Source organism: Marmota flaviventris, unplaced genomic scaffold (genome assembly GCF_047511675.1).
Source record: "Marmota flaviventris isolate mMarFla1 unplaced genomic scaffold, mMarFla1.hap1 Scaffold_118, whole genome shotgun sequence".
In the NCBI taxonomy this organism is placed as follows: domain Eukaryota; kingdom Metazoa; phylum Chordata; class Mammalia; order Rodentia; family Sciuridae; genus Marmota; species Marmota flaviventris.
Genome location: NW_027287804.1, coordinates 184,239 through 211,581, shown reverse-complemented (window position 1 = coordinate 211,581; position 27,343 = coordinate 184,239).

Genomic DNA, 27,343 nt, shown 5'->3' with positions numbered 1-27,343 from the left:
ATCAAGAAAATAGAGAAATCATGAACAGGATTAGAAAAATAATAGATGTAAATTTTATTTTTAGAAGCTTATTGGTGATACATTAAAAAATAAAGATGAATTTTATATTTTGATTTTAAATGGAAGGCAGAGAGATATGCAAGTCATATAGTACTTCACAAACCTTACTTCAGTTACAAAAGTATAATCAATTGATAACTTCTACTTATTTTACTCTCTATCTTCTTTGGCATTTCACCTGAGGTCACACTTGTAGAGTGTGACCAATAACTAAGCAAATAACTAACCAAGAAGATAGTCCCTGAAGTTACACTCTTTCTCAGAAAACCCCAATCAATTTCAGAGCAAAGGTGTGATACAACACCTATTCATTTCCTTCTTTGGGAAAAGGTCCCCTTTGCAAATCAGATAGAAGAGGAAATTGGCCGACCTCTATCAAAATATTACTAGAAATAAATATGAGTTATCTTCATTTAGAAGTAAAGTGAAATAAAATAACACCATTGTACAGTATCTTTCAGGATTACCCTTGAAAAATAAAAAAATGAAAAAAAAACTCTTTCTAAAGAGCAGAATACTTGGCAGCACACTTCATTCTTAACTTCACGTGGAAAAAGAAGTTACCTCAGGTAAGAAGATACATAAGAAGGTACATAAAATAATAGGAAGAAATCAAGTCTTGATCAAAGGTTTAGAAGGAACTTATGAAGACTATAAAATTTGGGGGGTACAGTAATAAGGATGGATCTCTGAGAGAGACAAAGCAGTGTAAATATCATGGGATTTCATGCTATCACATACCAAAGCACATACATCATGGACATTGTACAAGACAACCAACTTGACAACTGTACTTGGCTAGTTGTTTTTATCCAGCCTCTGATGCTGCACAGGATGAATGAAGACTGAGTACCATAGTGGTTTCCAGTCACCGTATTTTATCTATTAAATGCTTTTTCCAAATATCTAGCCAGCTAGGAGGAGAGATCTATCTCTAGGTTCTTGTTACAGCATCATTCTTTTCATCATTTTCTCATAATAAATTAACAAGTGGACGTCTTTTAACACAGAAATAATTTTAACCAGAAAAACCCAAACACTTTTTTTAAAATTTTTGCTTTTACAGACAATAAATGCTAAGCAAGTACCACTAATTAAGTGTCAATACATCATGCCTAAAATTGAATCAGACCACATTTAACAAAAATAAAGATATTACTATTGGTCTATGACTGACCATGGTATCCACTGTATTATCATCTAAAAAAAGAAACAAAAAGCTGCTGGCCTGGTAGAACTCTGGAACAGGTGATGGTGTTGCTAACACTTCTAAAATTTCACATCATTATATCAGGTTGTGCTACCAAGAGACACACTATATAGATCCAGGAACCAGAGTGTCACAGTTTAAGAGTCTTAACTCACCATCACTCCTATTAATGCACTTGGCAATTATATTTTCTTATGCCATGCCTCTGCATCCTCCACTTTTAGAACTCTTAATCATTTAAGAGGACACTTTTCCAACAGGATGTCTAACAAAATTCCAACTAAAATTAAACTGCACCTGAGGACTCTAAATTCTATGCACTAAGAAAACAGAAAGCAAGAGGAGAAATTACAATCCTAGCTAGGTCAATTCACTCTCCTCACCAGAAGGACATTGATTCCATGTTGCAATGCTAAGCAAGTACCACTAATAAAGTGCCAATACATCATGTGTAAAATTGAATCAGACCACACTTAACAAAAATAAAAAAATTACTAATGGTCAATGACCATGGTATCCAAATATAAAAGTCTATTGTATATTTATAGATAAAAATCAGATGATTCAATTTGAAAACAGATGATCCAATTCTCTACTTTTTAGTATTCACTTTCCATACAGGAATTGTAAAAGGATCAGTGCAGTAGTTGTGTCTTGAGAAAATTATAGTGAGGAGCCTCAAATGATTTGGGGATGAGTATAGAGACCAAAAGAAGTATGTTTAGTGGATCTAAATTGAACAACAGAAGAGACACAAGATGACTATTAATTTGACATTCAGTCTACACAGCTGTCAAAACTGTAGTTAATTGCACTGTTTTCCATTCTTATAAGTTTTCTTCAGGAATAGAGTCTCACCAGTACCATAAACTAAGTACAGAACTTAGACTGAAAAGTGAGATTTTGTGGTGTCACAATAGGGAACTATGCTTTATGGCACAATTAGGACTGAAGGATTCATTTCCCAGACAATTTCTGAAAGTGGTCTTTTCAAAGTATTTTCATTAGTAGAAGATAGTTTTTCTGGCTATTACCATTTAAGGCTTCCTAAACTCAAGACTGTTTGAGACTCATGTAAATCACACTCCATGTCTCAAGTAGGAAAAATATGAGAGTGCAAGACAGATCCATAATTTCACTTTGAGTAAGCAGAAGCCTCCTTTGAGATTAGAATGCAACCCCAGATTCTGTGTGCCCAAATGTGCTTCCTTCCCTTTATTTCCATTGTGCTGATCTGAAGCACACTAACTTATGGACTTCCAAGATGACTAGTCATGGTCTTAATCCACCGCCTGTGAATCCCTAATTAGAACTCAGATGCATCCTTCATCTACTTCCAGACTTTCTGTTTTCCAGAAGTTCTTTGAAATCTTTTTTTCACTGGAGATTACCTCCTCCTTTCAATGTGGATGTTTATCACATTTTATGCTTCTCTTTTACTGTTACTTTAATTCATTGTCAGTAAAATAGACTTGTATATTTGAAGATCCAGATCTCTAAGTAAAATAGTTAGTTTATGAGCTTATAATACACAATCAAAAATGTTCAATACATTTTAATATGAATTTAGATCCATGATTAAAATTGGAGGAAATAAATTAGGATTTATTAGGATGTAATTCTGCACTACAAAATTATCTTTTTTTCACAAAGGATAAGAATTTTGGAAGATAACATGACACCAAGAAAAAACATCACTATTTTTAACATACATTTGTGCTTGAAAGAGAATAATAATGTCACCATAAATTGATGATATAATATAAAACAAAAAGCTCTATAACCAAGTTTTGTTTATTTTTGACAAAAGATATTTGAAGCAAAAATACCAAATCCATGAATCTCCTCAAAATACTATACAGTGAATAGCACTTCTATGCAAATCATATAATTTTTCTGATATTATGTAAATTTTCTAGACATAGATGTAGAGGTTAAATACACTAATATTATTTCTCAAGGCACATTTATTTTGAAGCACAGTTCCATAAATCTGCAAATACAATTAAATTTTACTTATTATACACAGATCAATACCTCAAAAATGACCAAATACCTGGATATATTTCCGCTGACAGATTTCTACTTCCTAGACAATAAGGTCAGCTTTAATATAATATATCTCCTACCTTTTCAGTGACACAGAATTTTTAAATTTTAAGTAAACTTCTCCGATAGGCTCAAAATTCACCATATAACTATGGTACTAATACAATTAGTGATGGATGTTACAAGAAAAATTCTTAGTTCTTTTAAGAGAGTTTTTTGAAATGAAATCCTATATCAACACATGATCCCTCAAACAAATCATGATAATTCATGCACAGCAATAAATTTGGAATAAAGAAGGTATAGACATTTATTAGCAACAAGACTTTGAAAACACATGCTTTGCACCTAAAAGACAGTTATTTTGCTTTGTAATTGCAGCACTTTTTATAGCTGTTTGAAGAGTTTTAGTTCTATGTTTTTGTTTTGTGATCTCACGTGCTTCACTTATTCAGATGTATTAATGTAATATATGCTTATATGAGATATATGCCTCTTTCTAATTATAGAATATTTTTTTAGAAACTCTTGGTAATCATACAGTTTTTAAATTAGAGAGCAATTACCATGCAAGCTAGAATATGCACAGTGGCTTAAAGAACTCCTCATTCCAGAGTCTAGCCTTAGAGTTTTCACATAGTTGATCAATAAATTTATATGGATCATAAAGTTAAGATCTGTTTAATATTAAAGTAAAGAAATAGAAAGCCGGAGAGGTGCTTCTTCACAGATGCCAAGCTGTCCTAGAGGGCAGTCTGTCTCTCTGATTGATGTAGTTATGTAAAATTCAAGTCCTGGTTTTCTTCCCAACAACTTTGGCTTTCCTGTGTCATCGTTTTCTTTGTGTTTCAGTGACCAGAGAATGAGATATGTTCACAATTATTTGTTCATGCTAAAGACAAAAAACATACAAACAAACAAACAAGCAAGCAAAAAAAGAACTAAAAAACAACTGAGTTTGTGGAAACATCAGAAATTTTTGTACAGTGATCAGGGTAGGATGAGATTCCACTGACCTAAGTGTTCCTTTAAGAAAAATTAGATTCAGACATTTCCATTGTGACAAAAATGGGAAAGGGCATATATGTATGTATATAGTCTCATATATATGCACACATGAAACTAATACATAAAGAACGAATGAACACAAATATTCCTCCTCTAAACTTGAAAATTATATTCCTGTGCATTTTTAATCCAGGAATGGAAAATTACTAGTATGTCCATTTGATTTTCAAAAATATTCAGTGTGCTTCCAAACCCTTTTATCATGATCCTCTCATTTGTCATTTCCTTTTTTTAAAATTTTTATTGTTGGTTGTTCAAAACATTACATAGTTCTTGACATATCATATTTCACACTTTGATTCAAGTGGGTTATGAACTCCCATTTTTACCCCATATACAGATTGCAGAATCACATCGGTTACACATCCACTGCTTTACACCATTTGTCATTTCCTAACTGAAAGAGTACAGGATCAGGAAATTTTTAATCTTTTGAGTTAAATTGGATCCAAAGACTTTATGAGAAATATAAGTAGTTTATGGCATTGTGATATTGCCCTCTATGAAATGAAGTTTTGAACATAGAATATCATTTCATTCTAAAAATTTAAAAAATTATAATTACTCAAATTATAGAATTCACATCAATAGTAGTTCTATTTTATTTTTTATTATTACAGAAGCAAGTTTATAAATAAAAAATGCTAAATTACAGATGAAGATATGGCTCAGTGGTGGAGCACATGCCTAGCATGTGTGAGGTCCTGGGTTTTATCCTCAGCACCACATGAAAATAAAATAAAATAAAAGTTTATAAAATATCAAGTTAAACTCATGTCTTCTTTTATAATATGTATACAAATAAGTAATTTTTAAAATCTCTAGATGACATTCCATATGTAAGTTGTATCACTAGAACTCATTAAACTTAGAACAAACAGAAAACTAAAATTAATCATTATTACCTATTAAAAATGACTCATTTTAGGAGGATATAAATTAAAGAAGCAAACATTGTTAGAAGAAAATATCCTCAATGTACCATACAGAACACAGTCGTCTGGATTGAGTAAAACTGTTGGAGCTGAAGTCTCTCTTCTGCATCTACAAGAAACCTCAATTATGCTAAAATTTCCTCATTCCACAGCCTTTCCATGACCCAACTGCACACTACTTCTGAATGTAAGAATGCAGAGGCACTTATCCAGATGGATGAGGCAAAGGATGATGTGGTGCAGGTAATAGCCTAAAGAGTTGCACGTTTTAAGGAAAGACATCTTTAAGTTCTGTCTCTTCAGGCCTATAATATTATTTTCTAGAGAAATATGACAAAAATCTCCCTGGAAAACACAGAACTGAGGCTTTCCAAGTGTAACACATAAGCTGTCTCTTAATTTTACTTATTCTTTGGTGGATAACAGCAATCCTGGGAGAGCTGGTCTCCAAATTTTTTTCTGGACATATTTGGAAAAGCATCTCAATTGGAATCATGTTCAAACAAAATTGCTATTACTCTGATCATAAGATCAAATTAGTCCAGTCCAATTAAACAATTTATAATACCTCCACTTTGGGGTGAGGGATTTCTGGCACCTCCCATGGTTACACCATGGCTCTGAGGGTCCTCTCTCTATCATGTGTGATAGGCTCCTCTTCCCTAGCTTTTTCTCACATGAAGCACCTGGTTTCTGGGTAGTGTTGTTTCTGCATGCCACCATTTCTAAACTGGCTTTTTTATGATTCAGGCTCTGTGTAAAGTATTAAAATTAATCTGAAATTTCAAAAGAAGGAGAAAAGAAGAAGAAGAAGAAGAAGAAGGAGGAGGAGGAGGAGGAGGAGGAGGAGGAGGAGGAGGAGAAGAAGAAGAACTGAAGGCCACAGGCTGAGGAGATCACAGGAAGATTGAACATGGAGCTGAGTCAGAGCCCATGCTTAAAGGCAACCCTAAGGAACTTGTGATGAGCCCTCATATTCACTAATGAAGGTAGAGGGGAGGCCTGCACTTTCTCTGAGACAAACCATGTAATATTAGCTTAGTCTTGTCTGTACTATATATAAAGTTATATAAAGCATAAAAAATAAAATGGAGACTTGTAATGTAGAATCAAAAGAAAGTTCAATCATTTCAAGCAGGTCACTGAAATTCCAGTGTTGGAGTCAGAAGATACTACTTTATCACAACCATTGTCAATGTGTGAAGAGTTAATAAAAGTATCATGAAAATGAAAAAAAAAGATATTTTGAGAGAGATTTGGAGACTTGAATTAAATGGTAATAAAATAAAATAAAAACTGAAATACCTCCAGGTAATTTTCCACATGGTTGAATTTGGAGTAGTTTGAAAGCTGCAGAAAAAAAAAAATTATAAGAAATGCCAAATCATGAGGTCTTCAAAGCCATGTGCAAAAGAAATATAAAATAGGAGAAGGGCATAAATAGTTGAACAAGCCTATGTGTGATAAGGCAAGGCTCATTTGAGGAGGAGGAAGCCCCAGGCTTCATGTGCCTTGGAAAAGTTTATCCTCTAGGCAAGCCCCCAACCTGGCCCAGCCACTCCTCTGCTTTGCTGAATTGGGTTGATCCCTATTTCCTTGCATGGCATTGTCCATTGATCACCAAGTTCCCACCTGGAATTCTCTCCTCTATGTACACTTATTCCCTGGGAGTATTGTGGGGTGAGTTGTGGCAGAGGGGTTGGCTTGTGTCCCCCCAGCTTTGTGGAGTCTTCTTTTGTTTGGAGCCACAGAGATCTCTTTGGAGAGCTACAGAAGTACAGACACACATCCTGGTTTTCCTGTGGACTTGATGCACAACATTGAGAAGATGAATCCAATCTTTTTGTCAAAGTTTCCCTGATTTTAAATATAAAAGTGATTGCATCTCTAATTGTGAGCAGTAGAGTCAATTACCCTGATACCTGTCAGTGAAACAAAAATATCTGGGGAGTACTCTCAAGCATTGGATTTATTAAGCTTGCAGGGAGGTTCCTAGATGTTATGACTAGTATAAGATAAATGATAATGGACCAAGGTCTTGAGTACATATCATACATTTGTATTCTGGCTTTTATATATTTATAGAGGCTTGAATAGGTTTTTTTTTTCCTTTGGTACTTGGGATTGAACTCAGGGGCACATAACCACTGAGTCATATCCCAAGTCCTACTTTGTATTTTCATTTATAGACAGTGTCTCACTGAGTTGCTTAGCACCTCAATTTTGCTGAGGTTGGCTTTGAACTCACAATCTTTCTGCCTTAGGCTCCTAATCTGCTGGAATGGCAGACATGTGCCACCTCACTTAGCTTGAATAAATCTTTAGTTTCTCTCCTATTTATTTATCTTTAAGATGGGGCTAATGCCACTTGCTTCCCAAGACTATAGTGAGAATTAAATGAAGTCATAAATAGTTAGCACTTAGTGCCTAGAGAATGCTCCATAAGCCAGGGGGATGACAGGCCTTTGTATTTTTGCTTTGTGGGCACCCAGCTTTAGCTCTTTTGGCAAAGCCTTGAAAAACTTAGCAAAACCCTGTTTAAAAAAATATAAAAATAAGACTGGTGATGGGGATGTTGCTCAATGGTGAATCATGCTGAATTTAAGTCACTGGTACCAAAAATGTCATTTAATTTAGGACATTGTAATTATTTTATTAGTATGTTCATTTGTGACCTCTACATATATGGGCATAACATCATTGACCCTCATTTCCCAGGGCCTGAATCATCTCTCTTATTATCTCTTCCATCAGTCTAAACTCAATTATTCTTCCTCTAATTTTTTTTTCAGATACACTTCTTTTTTAGCTCCATTTTTCTTTTACCTTTCTTATATGAGAGAAAACACTTGACAATTGACTTTCTGCATCTGATTTATTTCATTTAATTTGATGTTCTCCAGGTTCATTCTTTTCCCACAAATGATATAATTCCATTCTTGTTTATGGATGAGTAGAATGAGTAAACTTGTGAAAATATGTGTAGATTCTATTTTCTGGGGATGTCACCTGCCAGCACACAGGACCTTCAATGTCCAAGCTCAGCCTGCCATTGTGTAAGCCAGGGAATGAAGATGCAGGAAGCAAAAGATCTCATGTGAACCATTTGAGGTCTTCCAATCTGTGGCTCTGACTGCTTGTACATTCACCAAACCTCCTGGTAACATCCAGAGTGTCTTTTATTGTCTGCATTGATGACTAACCTGTCTCAGTGGTCTGTTTTCAGTACAGTTTTGTTCTCAAGAGAAGAGAGTCAATATGAAGGTAAAATCTCCTGATTCTGCAGGTGTCAGATGTAAGATTTGGCTCTTTCCTCAATTCCTTCCTTTTTGTCCATTCATGAAACTGCCTTTATGCACTTTACATTTGTCCTCTCCTCATGTGGTACCTTTGTATTCATCCTGGCCCTGAGCTCTGTTTGGGGGCACGAAATATAGAGTCACAGCAGACCTGGGCCCACTGGCCCCATGAAATTAATTATGTTATTTATTTATTTTTTTACTTTTCAAGGATTCATGATTCCCATGTTGTGAAGTGGGATTGACAGCTAATAATGGTGACACGTAATGATATCAGGAGCCATTGATGACCATGTACTGGACTATTGTTTTTGAGAATTTTATCCCTGACCTCTTCACTAGCAATAAGAACTCCATGAGTTGAAGCCATGTTTACACCCATCTTGCAGGTAAGGAATGCTCAGCTGTGTCGAGTTAACTTGCTTATGGTCACACAGCTAGCAAATGGTAGTTTCATTGTTGCTGTGGGAACAGAGGAAAAAAGTGCACAGATGAGCATGGTAAAGTGTTGGCACATAATGATCAGGTCATAGAGCAGGAAAATGAGGTACAGGTCCAATGGAAGGCCTGGCTTTAACCAATATACAGGCAGGGCCCCTGAGGAGATGAGAGCAGAGTCCAGAGTACAGGGTAGAAGGAGGCTTCACTCCTATCTTAAAGAGGTCAGAGAGTAACACCACAGGAGGCCTGGGCCTGCCTTGCAGGGATGGGGCCAAGTGGGTGGGTCCTAAATTTGACATGAAAAAATGCAGAATATGAGAAATTGGGCTTGGTGGAAAGCCCCAAACTCCTTGCTGTTGTATGTGCATGTACATAGGCACATACATGGAGGGATGCCCAAAGACTTGATAACCTGTGTAAAATTCAAAGAAGTGTTCATATTGGAGGAACAATTGAAAAGACAGAATTATCATTTAAATATATTTTAGTCTGTTTGGACTGCTCTAAGGGAGTACTAGTATCATATACCTTAAAAGCAAAAACAAAAAAAAAAAAATCATTTGTGGACTTCTGAAATTTCAGGTGTCCAAGATCAAGTTTCCAACAGGTTTATTGACTATTGAGAACCTGCTTTTTCATAGACATCACTAATTTGAAGGTTTGTGTCCCCTTGAGTACCTTGGTTGAACTCCTCTCCATTAAGATGATGGTATTAGAATGTGAGTCTTTGGGGAGGTGTTGAGGTCCTGAGGCTGAAGACTTCATCAGTGGAATTAATGCTCTAATGAACAGTGCTACAGGCTAGCTGGCTTCTTCCACCACATGATGACACAGCCAGAAGCTTCTACCTATTAGAAATGTCCTTTCCAAACATTGAATTGCCTTGTGCCTTGACCTTACACACTGTGAAAAATGAGTGCTTATGGCTTATAAACCACCCAGTCTACCATAAATTATTATAGCAGCTTGATGAGAGTAAGGAAGTACACCATCTCTGTCCTCACAGGATATATTGAGAAGTTTCTTTGCAACTTTCTTTTAATAAAAGACAATAATCCTATTCCATGACTTAATAACCTGCAGGACTCCACCTTTGTCTGCCTAGGCTCATGATAAACTACCACAACATTAAAATACATACTCACACACGGTCTAGGACTGGTCATTTTTACCCATGTGTGTATAGCCAAGCTTCTGAAACCTGGACCTGAAAGTAACTGTCAAGTTCTCTCTGTGTTCTTGGCATTAAACTTTCAAAGAATTCTTCAGTGTATATTAATAGTCATATCTATGTATTCACCAGGCTGCTCACACTAGATAAGAAGTGACCCCTGATCTTGTAAACTCCAGTCTAATAGAGAAAGCATAAAACCCATGTTGTCCCTTGCTTGCTGACACTAAACATTGCATATGAATCCTGTGATCCTTTATTGCCAATTACTGATCAGTTAATGTTACATCAAAGCAAGCATTGCTACTTTAGGTAAACATTTTGTTCACATTGGAGAAAAGATCCTGGGAATCATGCAAGCTTAAGAAATTAATTAGTCACAAAATAGTATGGTTCATGTTTGTGTTTTCAGACTAATACCTGTCTGTTGGGCTTGATTTTTGTCCTTTGATTTAATTCTATGTTTTGAACATGGTTTTTGTTTATGTGGCTCAAATATAAACCCATGTTAAAATATACTTAAGACTCACCTATATTCCATCCCCACTAATCTTTAAATATTGCCCTTTATGAACAACTGATTTAGTTGTTTCTAGTATATATTCTTACTTTTCCTTTTTTTGGTAGGAGGCAATAACAATAATAAGTTATTATGTAGATTTCTTTCTTACCCAAAAGTGAGTGCTCCTGTATATCCTTTCCGCCCCTTATTTTTCACTCAATGAAACAACCTGGAAAACACTCCACATATGCAAAAATCTTAACTTTCCATGGTATAGATAGATGAAAGTTGGAACTAAACAAATGATGGACATTTGGGCTATTTCTGAATTTCATTTCTTAACAATATTTCTTTATTGAATAACTCTGGGAATCTATTTTATATTCTTGCAAATGTACATTCAATGTTCAGTCCTGCAAGAAATATTGCTTTATCAATGGCTATTTTTTTATACTTTCAAATAATAAAGCCCAATTCACTGGAGGGTTGCAACATTTTTCTTTCTCCCAGCAGGTATACAAGTTCACGCTTTCTGTAGATGCCCTGTATACAGAGGCCACATTTTGGATATTCTGTGCACTATCACAACGTGCTTGTAATTTCTTTTTTTTCTGAGAGAACCATTTCCTATTTCTGTTTTTTTTTTTTCTTTTTACATATGATTGATACCATGTCATGGTTACAGAAGAAAATAGCAGTGTCCTACAATAAATAAACCCATGGCTTGGTGAGACTTCAATGCTGAAAACAATAATTTCTTCCCAGTACAATGATCACCAAGGACAACATGCATGTTGGTAGTTTCTGTCTTCCAACAAATTGATCTATGTAATCTAAATCCTTATACCTATGGGCTGAGCGTTTTAAATATTGTTTATTTATTTTAATGTTCATGTATTAATAGTGATAACATCATTTATTTTTAGTTAGATTTTTATCTATTTATTGACTTTTAGAAAGACCTAAGGACATGAGCCTTAGAAAAAAAAGACTTCCTGGAACACCCCAAATATTGAAAATAAATACTTAGAAAGTAATGCATTGGTACAATTGTTCAGCATACAGTAATAAATACAAGATCATGTTAGATCACATTGATGATGGCAGTAGAAGAGAATGAGAATCAATCGTTCATGAACATGTAGAATACCCTCAAGGAACAAGGAATCACAGGCTCTGATGTGAGAATTGATGGTTGAACTATGCCAAGCAGGAGCTTCTGGGGCTGAAGGTGATGTCATAGGGAACACTCAGTGGGCAGGTGGTACAAATGGAGAAGCACCCCCCAAAAAACCGGTGAAAGTAGATTATTAATTTTTATTTGACATCATCTCCAAAATTATGAGACAAAAAATTCTGTAACTATGAACCCCATAATTATCAGCATCCCTAGATGTATTAGGGCCAAGATACCAATGGTAAAGTTCTTGGGCTAGTTCTTGTGCTAGAAAAGGAATGTGAAGTTTCAGAAGAAAATTATGGTGTTAGCTGAAATCTCAAAACAAACTTCAGGGGAAATGTTTCTTTTACTAATAAAATAATATAGTTTGTTGAGCTTTTTCATTTTTTTTCATATTCCATATTAATAGTATATATCATAGGAGAAAATGAAGCAGAAGCCTTTGTTTCAAATAGTGTCATCTTCATCAATCTCAGCCTATACTATTACCAGGGATATATGTGGATTCACCCAAAACACATTTTTTTTCTCACTTCAGTTATCAAGTCCCTCTAATATCCTCCAGGTGCCATTCCAATATTATTACCAAATTATATCTGGATTATGTAATGGTAGTTGTGCTCCCACTGTACATAGGCTTTCTTATAGATTCAGAATTGCCATATATTATCAAAATAGTTCTTGATATAATCTCATCTTGAGGTTTTCTGGGGGAGTGTGTTACTTTGATTTCATCTTTCTGTTCTTGATTAAGCAGTAGGAACATATTGAAAACTCTACAATTTTCAGTGAATTGAAATGGAAGGATTGCACAAAAGTAATGAATTGCAACCTTCTCAAAAATGCATCTTAATGTAGTAGTTGTGCACATAGATGTATTTTTTAGTGCTGTCTTTTGACATTTATTACCAGAACTAATGCTTTTAATATATTATCTAAGATGACACAGAGAAGCATGCCCTCTAAGATGATATATTTTTTAATTTGTATTTATAATCTTTTATTGACTTAAAGTGTTACCTTGATGCTAAATCTGATCATCTTGTATGACATATAAGGAGTCACATTACATATATTCTAGAGCTATTGTATATGAAAGAAGAACAAGTATCAAATATGGATGGGATTCTGAAATAAAAAGTCCTCAGTAGAAATGCTGGCCATTATGTTTTAATTATGCAGTTTCTCATATATGTGATTTAATAGATTTAAATATTTTCTTTTAATAATGGGTACATATGTTTTTGCTTCAAATTGTTTTCATAATGTTGAAATATTCTAGCAATATGTGTAGAAAACTATTTGGCAGTATTTTAGGCCTGTCTTTGAATCCCCAATGTAGCTATCCACCTTGCATATATGTTATTATCATGACCAGAAAAAATATCTTAAGTGACCAAAGTCCAGCTATTGAATATCAGTAGAAATATATTATTATTGTCTTCTCCTCAGTCATCTGGAATAAAGGTGGTAATTAAAGTCACAGTTCAGATAGACTTAAATTCATTTCATTGTAAGTTTTTTAATTAAAGAACAAGAATTTGGCCCAAGCCTAAAAGATGAACTTCCATTAAAATCCCAATATTCATCTGCTTGAAGGAAGCAATATATTTCTTCAGTAAAAAAAAAAACACATATAAAATTGATACAGAAAATTTGATGTTAATCTGATGGAATATTTTCTATACAAGGCATATGTGTTTTAAGTCAAATGTCTGAAATAGTAGGTATGTATTTTAAATTGTTTCAAGCCACATATTAAAAAATACCAGGCATCAGGGCTAAGATTGTGGCTCAGTGGTAGAGTGCTTGCCTGGCACATATGAGAAACTGTGTTCAATCCTCAACACCACATAAAAAATAAAATAATAAAATAAAGTGTAAACAAGTTTTGAAAAAAAATAGCAGTCATCAGAAAACCATGTGGATGAGGCTAAATCATTCCATGACTCTTTAGACCTTTTAGATATAAAAGACATGACAGTAAGAAAAAACAAAATAGTGAAATATTTATGAACATAGTATACCATTTTAAAAACTGAGGTGATGTAGATATTTGGTTAAAACATCAAAGAGTTGATTTCTGTTTATTTTAATTTTTAACTGGAATCTACTATTTGTACTTTGATATGAGACCCATTATTGTAACTCAATATGTGTATTTAGTGTGTAATTATCAGATCAGGGTAATTTTCATCTCATTAAAATTATTATTATTTGTTTGAAACCTGCAAATTTCTGGCTATTTTGATTTGTTTAAGATGTTATTGTAGAACATAATCACCTTATTGTGCTATGAATCCTAAGAGTTACTTTCTGGTCTTAACTGTTTTTAGCACTCCTTACACACAATCAGTCTCTTTCTCATTCTTATCATAAATCTGGGAAGCATTTCTGTTTCAGTTTCTGTGTAATCAACTTTTTAGCTTCAGCACATAAATACCACATGCAGTATTTGTGGGAAAATAAATGTCATTACTAGGAAAAATAAAATATTATTCTCAATTAATAATTCGGGAAATTGGTATAATTCTTTGCATTCACTCATTCAGTGTTTTGAACTTGTCTATAATAATAAATCTGGAAAAAGAATAAAAATATATAAATCAAATATCCATGTTTTCAAGATTTTTGGGTCACATTTGGTCAATGGGAGTAATTTTTGTGACATCTATTTTTATAAAAATGGCATATGCTAATTCTTATAAATTTATTTATAATAAGTGAATATATTGTATGTATGTTTTTGGATTGTAAGTTTAAGTAGATCCATGTTACCATGAAGTAAATAACTTTAAAAATTGTATTAGAGTTGGCTCAGTGGCACAGGCCTGTCATTCCAGTGGATGTGGAGGCTAAGGCAAGAGTGTTGAGAGTTCAAAGCCAGGCTCATTAACTTAGTGAGGTACTGAGAAACAATTTAACCCTTTATCAAAATAATAAAAAAAAAAAAAAAACAAGAAAGAAAAGGGGGCCCAGACACAGTGGCACACACCTGTAATCCCAGTGGCTCAAGAGGCTAAGACAGAAGAATCAAGAGTTCATAGTCAGCCTCAACAAAGGTGATAAACTAAGAAAATTAGTGAGACTCTAAATAAAATACAAAATGAGGCTGGTGATGTTGCTCAGTGGTGGAGTATCCAAGAGTTCAATCCCAGAAGGGCCAAATCAAATAAATAAATAAAAGGTGCTAGGAATGAGGCTGGGCCTGTGGTTCAGTGGTAGCACAATTGAATTGCATGGCATGTGTGAGGCACTGGGTTTGATTCTCAGAACCACATATAAATAAACAAAATAAAGATCTTCCAACAAAGAAAAAAATATTTTAAAAACTGGCTATGTATTTCAGTGGGTAACCACCCAAATGCACTCACCCTGTACCCCTTCTCTATCTGGGATGACCACCCTAACACATATGAAAGAACAATATCTCAGCCTGGCCACCTATCCAGCATTTCTCCTTTAGCAGCCCATGAGGACCCATTCCTCACTTGATGCCCATTCTTTCATGCCACGTTTGATTATGCACTGGGCCTGCACTAAGCATCCGGAGCACAACTGGTTGTTAAGGTCCAGGTTCAGGTATCACTAATTCATTCTACTGGGACCTTATATTTTATAAAATGGGTTTCTAATAATTCAAAATGACAGGTTTAGGGCTGAAAGTACAGTTCAGTAGTAAAACGAGTGTTTCACATGTGCCTGGCTCTGGGTTCCTCTGCCACGCGACCAGCGTGAGCTTCATGAAAGAGGATTCGGTGCATAAGAAATTGCTAGTGAGTTTTAAATTAAAGAGACTCTCATTACCTTTAGCACAGCTCCAAGATGGCTTCTCCTAGTTCCCACCTCCAGCCACCTAATGTGGTGGTGAGGTTTACAGAAGAGACTAGTGAGAGAGGGAGAGCATGCCAGGGAGTGAGCTTTTATTGGGGAACAAAAAATTCAAAGGAAAATCCTATCCAATGAAGGATAAGGGGGCAGCATCCCAGTTTCAGGGCCAGCAATTGGGGCTTCAGGTCAGTTGCCAGGCACGGCTCAGCATGGACAAGCCCTCGGACCTGGGAAAGGGTGGGGAAGGCTTTTTAACACAGGCTGTGTTTAAGCGCCTCTCACCCAGCCAGGGAGGTAACTCAAATCACATGTAAGGATGGCCTCCCACAGGATCCAACTCCAGCTTGTAAAAAAAAAAAAAATAAAGCCAGGCAGGCCTGGTGGCACATGCCTATAATCCCAGTGACAATAGAGGCTGAGGCAGGAGGCTCACAAGTCTAAGGACAGCTTCAGCAATGTAGTGAGGCCCTAAAAATCTTAGAGGACACTATCTCTAAAATATAAAAAGGGTTGGGGATGGTCTTTCAGTGCTTAAGCAATCCTAGATTCAGTCCCCACAAGCAAAAACAAAATCAAGCCCAAACTAAAAGTGAAAACAAACTGTATTTCCCAATATCCTTTGCAGGTAGGGTATCTATGATTCTGTGCTGGCCAATGAGGTATCAGTGGAAACCACTGGACCTCTAGCTCTTTGTTTCTTTCTTCTTCCCTTTCCCCTGATTGCTGTATTGAATGGATAGCAGAATGAAAAACAGGAAGGGTCCTGGGGCATGATGGAATAGCTGGTTAGCCATAGCAGCCCAGACTACCAACCACTGTTGTTTTTTTTTTTATTTTCAAGTAAAAGGAAATCTTTTTCAGTATTTAATGGGTATATTTTTCTAATAGTGGAAAGACAGATGCATTGATGTTTCTTCTTTTTTTGCTTTCTGTTCATTGTCCTCAGATACAGGAATAATGTAGGCCAAGAAAACCAGCCATCTTTGTCACCAATTATTATTCAGGTTTCTGGAGATGGAAATAAAGTACAACACAAAAGCTCGACTTTACCTAATCTGAGCCCTTGGGGCAGAGTTAGGCCTGAGTCATCTCCAGGATCCTTCACCTGCCCCAGAATGTTCTCAGAAAGTGAGTATCTTTTCTTTTGATGCCAACACTCAAGTCCAAAATCTCAGTGCTCCCATGGCTCTCCTGAGAACTGTTCCACAACAGACTAACACTCGTCCCAATCTCAATTCCTGCACTGATGGGCCATTGGGAAAGTGATTTTAAGCAAGCCTTACTGTTCCCATTTTTGAAGCGGGTCTTCTCCAAAAAAGACTTGAATCTAAATGAACATAGAAGGAAGAAGCCAGGGTCCAAGGACTGAAGATGAACACTGCCTCCAGAGAAACCTAGGATTTGAAAAAAAAAATTCCAATTAAAGTGAGGTGGCAGGTAAAGTATAGACCTTGACATAAAACAATAGCCTGACAGCAAATTATCAGGTGTGGGCATGGACATATGTGTGAGAGACTGACTTTTCACAGCCTCCACTATAGGTGAAAAATGAGTCAAAAGTACAGTTCTGGTGCCATCTAGTGTCTAATTAGGACTTAGCACTTCTAACAACAGGAAAGTACCCACATTAAGCAGAGCAGTAAATAGAAGTAGGGATGAGACAGGAATACTTGAAACCTCAAAGAGGGGTGGGGTGATGCAACTGGAGAAGCAAGCAAGGAAGGGATTCTTAAGGAGGCTTTTATCTCACAGGTAGGAAAGGATTGGGGCAGCTAAATCACATGGAGAAGGGTATGTTTTAGAATAATTGAGAAGTTAAAACATTGCCATGGATGGTAACATTAGATCAGATGCCTAAAGGGGGTCAGTACTTCATGTCTCTTTAGTGCCTGAATTCTTGGGTAAGTCCAGGGGAATTGTAGCCCCCACAAAAATGAGAGCAGAGATTCCTTGCTGTTTTGTTCATGTCTGTGTCCTCTCTGCCTAGGACAGAGCCTGGTACTATAGTTTTTTTTTAGTTTTTTTTATTGCAAGGAGTTATGTTTCCATATATAAAATTAAATGAAGGCTGTGGTCATCTATTATGCATGAGGCATTGGGTTCAAGCTTCACCATAACATAAAAATAAAATAAATATATTGTGTCCACCTACAACTAAAAAATAAATGTTTAAAAAAATACTAAATGATAATACTGTCAAAATAGATCCCCTACCCCATCCATTGCAAACTGCCTTTTAGAGAATCATGAAGATGGAACTTCGCTTTACACCAGCCTGAGAGGCAGACGTCACTTTGTGTCCTACTTTACAGATGTAGGGAGTGTCCCAAAGTAGCACCTGGAAAGAGTCAAGGCCTCTTCCCTCATCAATGCTTTTTTTATTGACCAGACGCTATGAAACCCCTGCCTGTGAGTGAGTGAAGGGGAATGTGTGATCCAGATCAGGCTCCAGCAAGTGACGGCTGCATCACAGGCTTACCCTCTCTGGACTTCAGGGTCTCAATATGTAAACAGCAGGCACCAAGAGAAGTCTCTGTGAACACATTGGAAAAAATTATTGTTCCCCCAAAACAAAGTGTCTCAGGCGATATCCCAAGGACAACTTCCAGAAACACAATGGGAACCAACCAACCTGAAAATATAGAAAGTGCACAGCATCCAATGAGAAGGAGGAAGATAGAAAGGCTGTGCCATGCCATCTTCAGCCTCCCTCTATTGCCTCAGTGGGTAAGAGGGGAAACTGAGGCCCCCAATGGAGAAGACCCTGAGGTCAAATTACTATCTGAGAGCCCAAAGACCCTGCTTCCCCTCTGGGTCCACAGTGACTCCTGACAGAATTACCGGATGCCTCTCCTGACTCCCTTTACCTCCTGTGGATGCACCCACCATGCCCTCTGTTCCTGCATCACTGTGCCTCCTGGTTCCTAGGATGTGTTCAACTAAGGGGTCCTGGGTGGGGTGCTGCCTCCCACGTGCTTCCCCTGTCTTCTCCCCGCCCACTGTTCTTACTGAGTTGGGCTCCACTCACTCAGCCTGACTCTGCCTCACCAGCTCCGCCCACTAGGTACTCTCCACTTTTTTTCATAGGCTCCACCCAGCATCTGGTATCTTACCTGCACTGTTCTGCAGAGCCACGCCCACTCCACCCATTTGATCGTCTGCATTCTGTCCACGTGACTCATCCTCTGATGACATATTTAACAGTCTGGGATTGCAGATTTTTCCCTCTAGCTCTGGAACGTTTGCAGTCTGGGTTGGCCCAATTCCACCAGCATCCACTAGCATACAAAATGGCTCTGCTCTTCTTCATTAGGCATGGTTTTCCATCAAGATCACTCCTACACCAGCCTCCCTGTCACCTAGCCTCTCCATTGCTCCTTGAAAACTCCACCTGAAATGAATGAAAGAGATCTTGCAGAGATGCCCATGGTTGTGACACCACTGAGTCTAAGGGACAATTACCTTTGGGCTCTGGTCACGTTTGAACCCCACATCTTCAATCGTTCACCTTGAACCACTCTGCTAACCACAGAGTATCTCCATTTACAAAATTCCAGATGATGACAATACTTTATTTGCATAAATATGAGCATGTTTTCAGCACTATCTTTGTATTATGGATGCAGAAGAGGCACTGTCAAGCAACTAGCAGCGGTCCCTGCCCTATTTGTGAAAGAGCCCAGCCAGATTTAAAAAGCATGTTTTCAATGGACATGGCCTTCTGCTTTTTTTAAGCTCTGTGGCCTTCAGCACCTTCTCTTACCCTTTCAGCACAGGATGGGCACAATTACATGGCAAACAAGAGTCATCTGTGATCTCTTTTCCAGCCAGCCTGGGGCATCTCAGAATGAGGAAGCATAGGTATCTGGTCATGGCCATCTTTCTCAGGGTTCAGTCTCAGAAGAGAAAGCCTCTTTATAATGACTTCTGTATAACTATGGTTTATTCTGACAGTCTGACCCAATGCTGTAGAGACAGGGCAACGGTTGGGGCCTTGGACTTCAAGCTGCAGAAACTGAACTAGGTGATTTAATTTTAAAAGAAAATGACACTGGGGAGGTCAAGGAATCTGATAGCAAAGTTCAATAAAACCAGGATGTGGGTTTTGCCAGGTGATTTCAGTGGCCAAAACCCCTTTATAGTTCTTGCTGAACCCCATTGTTATATGAGCACCCTGGAAGCCTTTCTGCAGGAGTCACAAGACAACTGGCCAAGGAGAGCCATTGTTCCTGAGGCAGTGTCCCCCTCAGAGTTTTAATACCCTTGGTTGTTGGCCAGAAGTGACTGGAAGTTTCTTGTCCCTGCCCAAAGCCCATGGGCACTTTTCAAGCCATGTCCTGGGGAGCTGAACTGGGCCAGGGAGGCACAAAGGGGATGGGGGTGGTCATTACCTGATGGCTCAGAGGGTGGCCTTGAGAGTGGGGATCATGTCTCGATGAGGAAGTCATTTCCGTAGCCCCTGTCTTCTGCCATGGGATAGCCTGTCCCAGCATCTGGGAGGGAGACACAGGTGTCAATGGCAGGCCTCAACATGTGGGGAAGCTCTGAGACTCTCCCTGGAGTAGGAGCTTCCAGGCCTCAGGCTTTGTCTCCACTTTGTGGGGCTGCACTGTGGCCTCCAGCTGCCACAGCACCCACCCTTCCTTGCACCCCCTTTCTTGTCCAGAAGTTTGAGTTAGAGGCCCGAGGGCTGGGGAGGGCATGTGAAGTGGGCAAAGTATGTCCCACAGGACCCAAGAGGTCCCATGAGACAGCAATGGACACCTTTGAGGGCCTCAAAGTCTGATAGATCTGAAGTGGGATTCTTTCTCTGTCGGACTGTCCTGGTGACCTTGGGAAGTCACTATCTGTGCCATTCACACTTCACAGGTCTCAGAGAGTACCCAGCAATATGGTGAGAGTGAAGGACCCAGTGGCCTCAGACACTGAAGTCACTGCTTTCCTGCTGGCCCTCCCTCTTCATGAGTAGAAGATGCATACAAGGCCATTGTTCCTATGGCTCCTCAACACAGGGGGGGGCTTTTCTGACCCCTCTTCCTCCCCCCAGACCTGGGTACTGAGGCGTCCATCTGCAGATGGCTGTGCAACTGGTCTCTGCCTTCAAATTGACCTGCAAAGCTGTTTGCCCTTCAGGGCCACCTCAGAAACCATGGCAACCTGCCCCCAGCTCCCTGGAGACAGCCAGGAAAGCAGCTAACTCAGGAGCCTCCTGTCCTATGAGCCCTGATGCATGAATGAGATGAGGGAGAAGGAGGGAAGGGAGAGGCACTTTGGGGACTCAAGAGTTCTTCAAAGGAGAGGAGGGGAGGTGGGGAGGAGGTGTGCTCAGGAGAGCAGAAGTCGGGGAGACAGGCAGAGGACAGGGGGACAGGAGGCCCTTACCTTGGGAGCTCTGCCAGAAAGTGTAGGCTTTCATGCGGAAGGCGGTGCGGAAGCACTCTTTATTGTTTAAGCCAGCAGGCTTTGGCTCTTTAGAAGGACATTCTTCTATGGCATCTACATTCAGAGGGGTAAATAGCTTTCCTTTAGTATTGCTACCACGAGGATTAGAAAGGCGAACCCGATCCAAGAGACCCAGCTTTTGGCTACAAAATAAGCAAAAGTGAACAATTTTCCTCCTTAAGTTCAGGCTCTTGTAACTTCCCATCCCTCCATAAAGACTCAATGTCCTCCTCCAAGGCTGATGGGGAGTAGTGCCCAGTGTAGGACAGGTTGGGGCTCACATGCTGGACACCAGTGCACAGCCTCACATCTTGGGAGAGCTCCTCAACACTCTGGACCCAGCTTCCTCCTATGTTAAAGTGGGGTGCACATAAGATACAGTAAGAGCGTCCACCCCTCTAGGGTTTCCCTTTCTGTAGTTTCAGCTATCTGCTGTCTACCACTATCTGAAAATGTTACTAGAGTGCAATGAAGGATTAAGATATTTTGAGAGAATGCATGCACATTGCATAACTTTTATTTTATCCTATTATTATAAATATTTATTATCTGTTATTGCTGTTCATCTCTTACTGTGTCTAATTTGTAAATTCAATTTTATCCTAGGTGTGGGTGTATATGTAAAAAACAAAAAAACACCCAGTGTATGTCAGGCTCTGCACCACCTTGTTTCAGGATCCATAGGGATCTTGGATGCATCCCCTGTGGATGAGAGGGGCTACTGGGAGGTTCCTGTCTCATAGTTCATGCTGAAAAGATTCGTTGCTTCTTCATGTCTCTCCCTTCTGTATCAATGACTTTCTGTCTTTCCTTTTTTACCACATTGTGGTGCAAAATATGACTTACACAGGCAGATCCTTATCAAATGCCCCTTGAATAGAACTAAATAACATAAAGCCATAAAGTGGCACCTTTAACCTGCTATCCACAGACAGATTCTAGGGGGTCCAGGAACTTGGGTGGAAAATGATACCTTTAAGATTCTAGCCTTTAACTAAAATTTATCATCTCTTTCAATTAACAAATGCAGGTAACAAACTCCATCAATATCCCCAATGCCTATAACTGCCCACAAAAGAAATTATAGATAATTTTATGTCCTATTAGTTCAAGGTATTGTTTATGCTCATGGCAGCTTCAAGGTTATCATAGTATTCAACCTGCCACTAGGTCTTGTCCTTTAGTACAACACAATGAAGCATGTATTTGACAGTTCAAATTTTTAAGTATTTAACTCTATTTAATACTTAACAACCAGTTTCTTTTATAACTGCATATTATATTTTATTTATGGATTCAAATAAGTATTCTCAGAAAGAATCCGTGAGTTTTGCCAGACTGCCACAAAAGTTCTTGGCACAAAAAGTAGTTGATAACAAATATACAGTTGTCCTGGTACAAAATATCAGCTCCTGGTACAAAATAACACCTCCACTTGAGGCCAGGTCTATCCTTCCCATCTGGCTGACATTGGCCAAGCCATGCTGTTCCTGACCCTCAGGAGCCTCATCTGTAAAATAAAGGTAAGCATTCCCTGTTCCATTGGGTTGCAATGAGACGATGTTGGTCAAATATTTGACAAAGAACTTGATACATGGTAGGTGCTCTTTAAATATGAATTTCTTGTGGTGCATGACTGTAATCCCAGCAGCTTGGGATGCTGAGGTAGGAGGGTCATGTGTTCAAAGCCAGCCTCAGCAAAAGCAAAGTACTAAGCAACTCAGTGAGACCCTGTCTATAAATAAAATACAAAATAATGCTGGGGATATGGCTCAGTGGTCGAGTGCCCCTGAGTTCAATCACCAATATATCCCTCCCCCAAAATAAATAGATATGAATTTCTTCCCTCTATTTCCCACCCTCTGTGCTGTTGCACTAGTTGGCATAAGAAATAGTGATTTCTGTGTGAAGATATCTGGAGAGTCATATTGCATATTTTCCCACATAAATAGGCTCCAGTCATTGGCTTCCTCTCCAGTACTCTACATGGGGCTTAGCACAAAATAGGGTCTCATGAGAGGGTGAATGTGTATGGGTGTTCCATCAGTTCCCTGTGGGCCTGGGACCACTCTGTGTTCTGAGAAGCCAGTGTCACTGCCACAGCTGTGGGCTTCTGCCTTTGCAGCCTAGGGTTGTGTGGAGGGAGGTCCTAGGGTGGGGCTGCGGGGCTCAGGTGGGAATGCCAACCCTGCTAAGAACTCCTGCACTCCCTGAGCACCAGGTCCTCATCTGGTACAGGGGCCTGACAACTGCTTCATAGAGGCTTGGGGACTGTTACACATGATGTTATCTGTGACACATCCTGCCTGCAGCCTGGTAAATAGAAGTCACTAAGAAATATTGTATAAATAAGTAAATAAACAGATGACTATGAGAATAAGCAATGGGCACCCCTTATTTCTTGCTCCCTCTGGGGCTATTCTATCTCATCCTGCACTGTTCACAGCAGTTTGGTTGAAGGACCCCACGAATAACCAGCCCAGGGTACATTTAGATAAACTCCAATATTCAACCAGCTCCATCTTCCCTAAGCTGAAGTCAAAATTTTTGGAGCTGCCTTCCTGACCAATATTTGGTGAATAGCAAATAGGCAGAGAAGATGTCAATGGTGGATAAGGCAGGAAGTGAACTGAGCACATAGAGAAGGCAAACATGCCCACCAAGGAAGAAGAGGCTTTGGCATTTACTTTTCAGGCCATCTTCCCTCTTGGCCCCTGCCTACCTGCCCTGCTACACCTCCAAGTGGCTCCATCTTTCTATCTTCACCAAGCCCTTTCTCCTTCCCAAAGGGTCCTCCCACACAAACAAGTCCACCTGTCTGCAGTGCCCTTTTTCACCTCCTCAGACAACCTCATTCCTATCTGCAAACCTATGTACAAGTGTTCCCCCTTGGAAATTAGATACTCCTCATCTGCTCCAAAGTCATGTTGTATTTCTCTCTGTCATATATTAACACACTGTGTGAATAAACCATTTCCACATCTGCTAGGCAGAGCCTCTGCCTAGTTATTTTGGGCCTAGCACACTCCCCTGCCCAGTACATCTGGATGCTCAGCATGGTACCTCAGGTCATGACCTTTGGGAAGAGACATCCTGGTGAACCATGTGACCCAGGACACATAACTTGTGCTCTTTGGTCTCCAGCTTCCTCACAAGCAGAATAAAGACAGTGAGCCTGTACTTCACACAGCTGACGAAGAGTTAAATGCAGTAATGCTTGTAAAGTACTTTGCCCACTGTCTGGGATGCAGGAAGCGTTTAATAAATGCTGGCTATCATCATTATCTTGGTAAATAATCCTCTTCTCACAGAAGCAGTGGAAAGCTTACTACATTTGTGAAAATAGTGGATACAATTTCCTGGGCCACAAAAAAAAAAAAAAAAAAAGGTTTGTGTGGTGTTTTTAAATTTTATTTTATTCTTTTACATGAACTGAGATGAGCTTTGGGGATTTATATATTATTTTCCAGTGCTTCTTAATGCTAATCTCAAAACATTCAACATTCAAAAAGAACACATTCCAAGACTGCACTAGATCTTGGAATGTGTTCTTTTTTCCATATTTTTTGCTGGTGTGTTATGGTTGTACATATTGGTGGGATTTATTATTACACATTCATACATATGCACACAATATAATAACATAATTTGGCCAATATTATTCCCCAGTATTTATCCTTCCATTCTTTCCTCCTTCCCCCTGGTAACTTTTCTCTGTTCTACTCGTCTCCCTTTGATTTTGATGAGATTTCCTCCTACTGCTCTTTTCTTTTTCCTCTTGAACTTCCATATACGAAAGAAAACATATGGCCCTTGACCTTCTATGTTTGGCTTATTTTGCTTAACTTATGTTCCCCAGTGCTATTTATTTTCCTATAAATGTCATAATTTCATTCTTCTTTATGGCTGAATAAGATTTCATTGTGTCTATACACCACATTTTCTTTATCTGTTCATTACTGATGAACACCTAGGCTAGTTCCATAGTTTGAGTATTGTGTATTGTCTTGCTATAAACATGTGCGTGCATGTATCACTGTGGTGAGATGACTTTAAGTCTTTAAGATTAATAGTGAGGAGTGATATAGCTGGTCATATGGTGGTTCCCTGCCTACCCTTTTGAGGATCCTGGATTTTGATTTCCATAATGGCTGTACTAATTTACAGTCCCATCAACAGTGTAAAAGTGTTCCTTTTTCTTCACATCCTCTCCAGAATTTATTATTTTTTGTACTATTGATGGCTGCCATTCTGACTAGAGTGAGATGAATTCTCAGAGTAGTTTTGATTTGCATTTCCCTGATTGCCAATGATGTTGAACATTTTTAAAATATTTTAGAAATTTCCACTTTTTATGAAAAGTATCTATTTAGTTCATTTGCCTATTTATTAATTGAGTTATTTGATTTTTGGCATTAAGTTTTTGGGTTCTTTATACATTCTGAATATTACTCCTCTGTCAGAAGAGTAGCTAACAAAGATTTCATTCCATTCTGTAGGTTCTCTCTTCATATTCCCAATTGTTTATTTTGCTGTGCAGAAGCTTTTTAATTTGAGGCTATCCCATTTATTACTCAAAGCATTATTTCCTGAGCTTTAGGGGTCCTATTGAGGAAGTCGTTGCTTGTGCCTACATGCTGGAGTGTTGACCCTATGTTTTCTTCTAGGAGTTGCATTGTTTCTGGTCCAATTCCTTGATCCATTTTAAGTGGATTTTGTGCAGTGTAAGAGATGAGGGTCTGGTCTTATTCTATATATGGATAATCAGTTTTGGGAATGTGATCTTTATGTCTATATAGAAAAGACTCCAAAGGCAGTGTGAACTTATGCATGATTGAAGACCTCATTGGTCTGGAGGGAATGAAAATCAAGAATATGCTGGAGGGAGTCTTGAGACCTGGATCATATAACCTCTGCTGCTCATGTGCTGTGTGATATAAGGTGAGCCTGTCTCCTCGAGGATTCTCAGTTTGTATAAATCTATCTAGATGAGTAGTCTGGTTTTCTTCCCACTCTGCCTCTGTGAGTCATGAGCTGCTGCAGTTTCTCTAGAAAATGTCCTCTGACCTTGTCATCAAAATTCATCTAGCCCTCTTCTACAGTCCACCCCCAATGACCTCTACAGTCCAAGCTAGGTGCAGGCAAGAAACTCTCCATTCACTATACATACACATTCATGGAAAGCCTGACATATATTTCTGCAGGGAAATTGATGGTTCTGACTGCAATGGTTTCTTCCAAACAGGATGATGTATGGGGAGAGCACCATGCAGATCACTCAAGGGTCAAGGTTGTCCAATCACAGGTTCTCAAAGGCCAGTGTTCTCAAATGGTTCCCTGCAAGCAGTCCAAGTTCCTGTCACCTCCTCTGCCCAAATTCTGTCAGCTCTAGGAGCACAGCATTGGCTTAAGATACAAGAATATATTTCATGCTTGTATAACTATGTCAAAATGGATTCTACTGTCATACATAGCTAAAAGGAACAGTAAAATACAATTTTTTAAAAAGTCTACTGTGAGACCTTGTAAGTGGTTTTCCAACAAATAATAATGTGTGTAATTATTTATATTTATAAATACATAAGCAGTTTGCAGTGGTATTTACAAGATGGCCTTTCTTTACCATCCGTAGCAGGGTCCACGGTTTCCCTGTCATTGGGGCCTCTTCTGAGAGGGAGAAGGAGGAGGGTTAGAGAAATGCTTAGAACCCAGAGGCTCCTGCAGTCTCTGCAGCAGCCTGCAGTGAGGACTGTTTGCTGGGAAGCATCTGCAGGTGTGGGAACCACGCATTATGGTCTTGATTCATTTTCTGAAGTTCCATGTGTGAGGCCAAGAAGCAAATGAAACTCCATGTAATGGAAATAACTTCTTAATATTCAGAACTGCCAGACTTTGGATTTTAGTCTTGCCACACATTCACTGTGTAAACCAGGGGGAATGATTCAACCTCTCTGAACCCCACTCCCCTCATCCACCAGGGAGGATATCAAAGCTTATTTTATACTGGGGTTTTATGGACCAAAGGAGGCAACACAGAGAGAATTCCTGGCACAAAATCTGGCCCAGAGGATAGTAAGTGGCTGCTGCTATGATTCCCATTAAGTTTCTCTGATTATGTCTGCATGAAAATGGAGGAGAAATGCCATCATCAGCAA